The sequence below is a fragment of the Narcine bancroftii genome, chromosome 2, assembly GCF_036971445.1.
Source record: "Narcine bancroftii isolate sNarBan1 chromosome 2, sNarBan1.hap1, whole genome shotgun sequence".
NCBI classification, from domain to species: Eukaryota; Metazoa; Chordata; class Chondrichthyes; order Torpediniformes; family Narcinidae; genus Narcine; species Narcine bancroftii.
Genome location: NC_091470.1, coordinates 232,933,830 through 232,941,905, shown reverse-complemented (window position 1 = coordinate 232,941,905; position 8,076 = coordinate 232,933,830). Strand labels below are relative to the sequence as shown.

The window sequence follows — 8,076 nt, the reverse complement described above, 5'->3', positions numbered from 1 at the left end:
GCTCGATAGTTCTGTGATGTCCTGGGCTGTGCCCAGTACCTTTTGCAGGGCTTTACACTCAAAGGCCCCCACACCAGACCATGATGCAGCCGGTCAGCACATTTACCACCACATTTCTGTTGTAGAAATGTGCCAATTTTCCAATGGCATGTTGAATCTTTGCAAACTCCTGAGGAAGACAAGGCGCTGACTACAGTGGTTTAACACTGACTGGAAGAAGTAAAACCCAAAAGCCCGAAATGTCAGTTATATATCTTTATTGTTGCTATATCTAGGACACACTTTGACCTGCTGAGTTTCTCCAGCATTACTTTTACTGCAGTTGAAGAAGCTGTAGAATATTTTTGGGTGCCTTGTGAAAGGTTTGGTACAATAATGTTTTTTTAAAATTATGTCCAGAAAGGCCAAGTTCAAATTCATGTTTATTGTCATGTGATTCAACTTGATGAAACAGTGTATCTCCAGACCATAGTGCACACACACAGACACCCAGTGCACTCTACATACAGACATAGCAATCTGAAAAATAAATATATATCAAAATAATTCATGGATCGATCATCAATCATTGAGTAAACAAAAGCCAAGCCGGAAATTTTATCTTTGCTCTATGAAGAACCTGCTAGGTTTCTCCAGCACGCATTTGTACATCAATCATGGAAGATCAGTTTGGAGCCATTTTAGAGCTTGACAGAGTTGGCGGGAGGGATAATGTTTTTCCCAGTTGAGATGTGTAGAATTAGGCGCCTTAAGGGATCGGCCATTTAGGGAAAAGATGAGGAGTGTGATCGTGTGTCGCACTCATCCATAATATGGAGGCCTTGACCTGAGTGCCTCCATTGCCTGATAACGTCTCTGTTCTGCCTTACCCCAAACTTGATGGCAAGTGATGTCTCTCCTGGGGCTCTCAGAGGGAAATCCTGGAGGTTTGCCTTCCCCAGTCCTTTTGGGAATTGGGTCAGCAATACTGTAAAATATCACAATACAGTAAAATCCCTGGTATCCGGCACCTGTGGAGATTGGTAAATTCCGGATAAATGTATTTTCCGGTTGCTTGAAACTTAATCTTACAAAGCCTAATAACCTGCATTAAGAATAAACAGTTTGACAAAAATACTAAACTGTACTTACACTGAACAAACTTTACTTGCATGAATCTATAAACCTTAAAGCATTTTACTTTATTTTCAGTTACATTCTTTGAATACATTTAACTGTCACTGCATCTTCAGGTTCGTCCCCCTCCATGGAGCCACGTGAAAGTCAAACAACATTAGAGATAATTAACCTCCCTTCCCCTCTCCCCCAAGTTTACAGATAAAGCCTCTGACTGTGACAGGGATAAGGAGACACTTTAAGAGAGTCGCCTCGACGGCGAGCAGCATCAACCAGCTCTTCATCCTGGGTGACGCCATTGCTGCTTCACACAACTTTATTCAAACAGCTGCTACGAGCAAAGCACCGACCAAGGCCCCCCGCTGGCTGAATATTGGCTCCTATCTTCACCGCAGGTTTACGTTGTTTCTTCAGAGAACATTTACAATTACCTATTATCTTATTCTTATTTATTTTTAAATTTATTTTCATCGGTTTTTTTTTGCCGGACGCTTGAATTCCAGATATCAGGAGCTTTACTATAAATTGCATGCACAAACGCCACCCTACCCAACCAGTGATACTGATTTCAACAGCATTTTCAAAACTCTAACAAAGCAGCAAAAACAGAAAAGAAACAAAAATCCTCTGCAGTTATGTCTTTGCCTAAATTACTTAGCAACTGTGTTCTTCAAGCTGATTAAATCAGGCAATTATCAGTGCGCAATGCAATCAGCTCCTTGTCCTCCAGTTCATCCTGTGAGGTGGCAGACTGCAGACTCATCTTCTCTCAGCCAATTATCAGATAATGACTTTTTCGTCACCTCTGCAAAATCTTAAGTGCTGATGGTCCCTGCTGACGTGAACATACCACCATATGAGAACAAAGAATCTTTAGCAGACAGAGGATTGCTGGCGGATTTAAAATTTAAATGTAGACCATACACGGCGGTGACAGGGCCTTTCAGCCCGCGAGTCCGTGCTGCCCAATTACACCCAATTAACCAACATCCCTCTGTATGTTTCGAACGGTGGGAGGAAATGAGCCCAGGGGAAAATCCCATGCAGACACGGGGAGAACATACCAATACCTTACAGACAGCGCGGAATTCAAACTCCAGATCCTGGTGCTGTTTAACACATTGAGCTAACCGTTCTGCTAACCCTGCCATCCTCTATCTTGTATCTTTTTTACATATAAATAACATTATTTTTCTGCCATAATTTTTCACACTTACCTTCCGGAGAGACTGTTCACACAGAACGACCTGTGTATGGATATCGCCGCATGTTTAGTCTAAGCACATCGCCCGTTAACATTGTATTCGTTAGCTCATTGTTGTGGACTGCCTGCAGTTCAGTTTAGACTGCAAGCAGTCCGCAATATGTCTAGGGGTGCGACCCGGATATTTGGGAATAATTTCCCAGAAAGCAGCGGGTGAACACATTGTTCTGCTGCGTTCAAGGAGAAATGCTCTGTCTTATCAATGCACAGATTGTTCCGGGCCATTGAGAGCAGCTTGTGGTTCTTTTGTCTCAGCCCAGCATTGGCAGTAATATATTTAAGTGTTATTAATGTCAGGATAAACATTTTAGACTTCATTTATTGTGGTAAAACCAGCTGCATTTCTGTTGACCCCTTGCTTATAAACAGAGGCCAGTTTGTAGAATACCTAAAACAGATTACGTGGCTTTAATCTAAACACGATCTGCTGGAGGAACCCAGGTTGGGGGCTCAAGCAGCATCTTGTGGGGGGGGGGGGGGTGTGGAAACAAAAAATGGCCAAAGTTGGGATCAGCCAATCTATTTCTTCCTCTTATGCTCCCTGACCCACCAAGTTCCTCCAACACTTAGCTCAAGATTCGATCCCTTTGGTGTGTCTCTTCTGTGTCTTTAGTTCATTGTTGTTGGACGGAGCTTGCCGAAAGGGCTGTCATGGTCATGTACTCACCTTCGTCAGGAGTAGAGTGAGAGTGTCAGGATCATCCATGTGGCAGTGAGATCAGTGGCGCTAACAGCATTTCCTATGAACGTGGCACACTTCAGAGGCATCGGACGGCTAAAAAAAAATCATTATAGTAAAGTGAATGTGCTCAATAAGTGAACTACATTACTTACTTGTGCAACCAAAAGGGTAGGATTTTGACAGAGAATGGTAGGGTGTATTAAGAACAGAAGGACGGACCTCAGTGTACAAGTCCAAAAGCCCCTTAAGGTTGGAGCACGGGTCGGGAAATTTGGTGAAAAGGGTGCTTGGCTTCATTAGAAGAGGCATGGATTTTTAAATTTAGATACACAGCCTGATTACAGGCCATTTGGCCCACGAGCCCACAATTACACCCAGTTAATCTACATCCCTCAGTATGTCTCAGACTGTGGGAGGAAGCCAGGGCCCCTGGGGAAAAACCCACGCAGACGAAGGGAGAACATACAAACACCTTACAGACACATCCGTAGAAGGTTAATTAATGAAATTGGCATTATTATTCGAAGAAAGGACAGATAAGCTGGAGGGGACTTAATTGAAAAAGACAAACCCTTGAAAGGAGAGGATGCATGACAAGCTGTAGGCGCTGTGATTGTAGTAAACACACCGAAATGCTGGTCTTTTCAGTGTCTATAGATTTATTTCCAACGTTTCAGGCCTGAGCCCTTCGTCAAGGAATAAGCAGAATAAGCCAAAAGCAGGGGACAGAATAGATGTGAAGAAGATATTTCCTCTTGTTCAAAAATCTTGAATTAGGTGCAACTGTTTGAAATCAAGAAATCAACCATGTAGGACGGAGATTACAAGATTATTTTTCTCTGTGAGGGTTGTATGTTTCTGAAACCCTCTTCTTGAAAGAGAGGTGGGTCTGAATATTTTCAGGTAGATTTTGATACACTTCGTCTTGTTAATTGGCAGAGTTGTCTCCGGGAGCCAAGGGATCCTGCTCCTGATGTATATATTTCTATTATGGTTTTTGCAAAGCATCTCGGTAATGAGAAATTTTTGAAAATTTCCCACACTGCAGCCTGTGTAAAAATGAACGACTCATTCCCGTTCCGAATTTTTTCCTGCAGCAGCCCTAGATTTCTTTTAGACTGCCTGCAGTCAAAACTGAAGCGCAGGCGTTCTGCAACAATGGGCTAATGAATACGATGTGCATGATACATCGCTGACGATGCCGACACAGTGACACTGTACGTCACATGCAGAACCTACCCCACAGACGACGTCGACCCACGTCCAGCCTTTGAAACTACCGCGCTCAGGTATGTAGTGTAAACACCCTTTCTGTGTGAACAGCCACTCCGGAAGGTAAATGTGAAAATTATCAACAGGAAATTATCCCGGCAGCTGTGTAAAAACAATAAATGTTTACCCTCGAGTCCTGCGCTGTCTCTAAGGAGTTTGTACACTCTCCCCGTGCCTGTGTGGGATTTCCCTGGGGGGTCCAGTTTCCTCCCACCCTTCAAATCGTACGTAGGTCAGTTGGGCGTATTGGGAAGCACAAGCTCATGAGATGAAAGGGCCCATTCACTGTGGTGTATGTCCAATTTTTTTTTAAAGAATCGTATTTCATACGAGGGGAGATTTCATTTCTTAGCACTGTTTGGCTTGGGATTTCAGAAACAGATTCCCCAGTATAACAATCGGGAATCCCAGCACAGGCAGGGTCTCACTAGGTCACAGTCAGGGACAATTACAGAGTATTGTGTTGCAATAAATTAGTACGTAGCAAGGGCAGCACAAGAGCATGGCTGAGGAGCTCACTCAGGAGTCTGATGGCCACAGGGAAGAAATGGACTTTAAGCCCGTTGATGCATGTTTTCATATTCATAAGTCTTCTCTTCAATTGGAGGAGGGAGAATTTTAATTTAAAAAAAAATGTAGACATACAACACTGTAACATGCTAATTTGGCCCAATGAGTCAATGCCGCCCAATTACACCCCATTAACCTACAACACCCAGTACCTTTTGAATGATGGGAGGAAACCAGAGGACCTGGGGAAAATCCACGCAGACACAGGGAGAACGTACAAACTCCTTACAGACAGCGCGGGATTCGAACCCCAGTCCCGATCATTGGTGCTGTAAAGAGATAGAGCTAACTGCTACGTCAACTGTGCCATCCATACGCCAACCATGCCTCCTTTTTCAGCAGCAGGAGGTGTGGACAGAGTCGATGGAAGGGAGGGAGGTTTGCATGATGTTCATTTTCCGCAGCTTCTTCCAAGCTTGGGCAGAGCTTCCATAATACACTGTGACGCATCCAGCTTTCAATGGTGTGCCTGTACAAGATGTTAAGGGACATGCTGCACTGGCGAAGCTTTTTAAGAAAGGCATTAGAATGTAGAACAATACAACACAGTACAGGCCTTCGGCCTGCAATGCCGACCATAGAAACCTACTAAAGAAACTAAACCTCACACCCATAACCCTCTATTTTTCTTGTTGCCATCGACTTGTCTAAGAGTTGATGCTCTTTCAGCTACTCCAAAAAAAAACATGAAGCTATTTATTGCCTGTATCCAAAAAAATTTGTTTCTATGTCAAAGGTGTGTTCGGAATTAAATGGCCACCTCCTTGGATCTGGAGCTTGGGTTGCTGAACATAGGATTGGATCTGGGCTGCGGATGGTTTGAACTGGTGTCAGGCAGAAGGCAAATGAATGTAATACAGTATTAACATGTTCTGTCCGAAAGGAGATTGCATGTTCACCCCGTTTCTGCATGGGGTGCCTCCAGGCACTTAGGTTTGCACCCATGTTGGTAGGTAGGAAATTTATTTACATTTCTTTATTTGTTTACATGTGTACATTGTGTACAGAATGTTTTTGCACTATCAATAAGTGGTAGAACCATAGAATTTTACTGCTCAGAAACACGACCCTTCGGCCCTTGCTGAACCATTTTTTTTTTGTCCTAGTCCCACTGCCCTGCACCCAGTCCATAGCCCTCCATATCTCCCCCATCTAATTACCTGGCCAAATTCTTCTTAAATGTTAAAATAGAGCCCGCCTTCACCTCTTCAGGTGGCAGCTCGTTCCACACCCCCACCACTCTCTGTGTGAAGAAGTTCCCCCTTTCTGTCCCCTCCAAACTTTTCCCCTTTCACCCTTAACCCATGTCCTCTAGTTTGTATCTCACCTTCCCGCAGTGGCAAAAGCCTACCTACATTTACTCTGTCTATCCCCCTCATAGTTTTAAATACCTCTATCAAATCTCCTTTCACTCTTTTATTGTCAAAGGTATAAAGTCCTAACCAGTTTAACCTTTTCCTGTAACTCATTTCCTGAAGTCCAGGCAATATCCTTGGAATTCTTCTCTGCACTCTTTCTATCTTATTGATATCTTTCCTGTAGTTAGGTGACCAAAACTGCACACAATACTTCAAATTTGGCCTCACTAATGTCTTTTACAACTTCACCATAGCATCCCAGCTCCTGTATTCAATACTTTGATTTATGACGCCAATATGCCAAAAGTTCTCTTTACAACCCACCTGTGACATCACTTTCAGGGAATTATGTAATTGCATTACCAGGCCCCTTTGTTTTATCGCATTTCTCAGAGCCCTACCATTTACCATGTATGTCCTTTCTTGGTTCGTCCTTTCAAAATGCAACACCTCACACTTGTCTGTATTAAATTCCATTTGCCATTTTTTAGCCAATTTTTCCAGCTGGTTCAGATCCCTCTGTAAGCTTTGAAAACCTTCTTCACAGTCCACAACACCTCCAATCTTAGTGCCATTTACAAATTTTCTGATCCAATTTACCACACCCAGATCATTGATATAGATGACAAACAACAATTGTCCCAGTACTGATCCCTGACGCACACCACTAGTCACAGGCCTCCAGTCTGAGAAGCATTCATCCACCACCACTTTCTGGCTTCTCCTGTCCAGCCATTGTCGAATCCAGTTCATTACTTCACCATGAATACCTAGTGACTGAACCTTCCTGACTTACCTTCCATGTGGGACCTTGTCAAAGGCCTTACTAAAGTCCATGTAGACAACATCCACAGCCTTTCCTTCATCAACTTTCCTGTTAACCTCGTCAAAAAATCTCTACAGTTGGTTAGATATGATCTACTACACACAAAGCCATGTTGACAATCCCTAATCAGTCCCTGGCTATCCAAATACTTGTACATCTGATCTCTTAGTACACCTTCCAATAATTTACCTACCACTGACATCAGGTTCACTGGCCTATAATTTCCAGGGTTACTTTTGGACTCTTTTTTAAACAATGGAACAACATGAGCTACCCTCCAATCCTCTGGCACCATAGCCATGGAAAGGACATTAAAAAAAATTTCTGCCAGAGCCCCTGCAATTTCTACACTAACCCCCCTCAAGGTTGGAGGGAATATCTTGTCAGGCCCTGGGGATTTATCCACCCTTATTTTCTTTATGACAGCAAGCACTTCCTCCTCTTTAATCTGTATAGGTTCCATGACCTCACTACTTCTCTTCCTACTTCCCACATCTGTGCCTGTTCCCTGAGTGAATACTGATTTAAAAAAAAACATATAAGATCTCTCCCGTCTCTTTTGGCTCCACACAAAGGTGACTACTTTGGTTTTCAAGCAGACTCATTTTGTCCTTTACTATCCATTATCTCTTAATATACCTGTAGAAACCCTTATGATTTCCCTTCACATTGCCTGCCAAAGCAACCTCGTGTCTTTTTTTTAGCCTTCCTGATTTTTTTCTTGAAGTTTTTTCTTGCATTTTCTATACTCAAGTATCTCATTTACTCCATGTTGCCTATACCTGCTATATACCTTCCAAACCAAATCCCCAATATCCCTCGAATACTAGAGTTTCCTATGTCTGCTAACTTAGCCTTTAATCCTGACAGGAAAACATTCTGCCTGGCCTGCAGAAAAAGGAATCTCAGGGTTGTATGTGATGTCATTTATGTCACCTGACAATAAATTGGTCTTGTGGGTGTATTGCATGGTGGATCTTCTGGGCTG

General features: G+C 43.1%; 1 long non-coding RNA gene across 1 annotated transcript; it reads right to left on the bottom strand.

Annotated features, from left to right (window-relative positions):
- Window positions 1-405: 405 nt before the first annotated feature.
- Window positions 406-2,488, bottom strand: LOC138755140 (uncharacterized). Its single transcript, XR_011352045.1, has 2 exons — window positions 2,334-2,488; window positions 406-967 (listed from the first exon to the last, which is right to left on the bottom strand). It is a non-coding gene; the product is annotated as an uncharacterized lncRNA (long non-coding RNA).
- Between the last annotated feature and the right edge of the window lie 5,588 nt (window positions 2,489-8,076).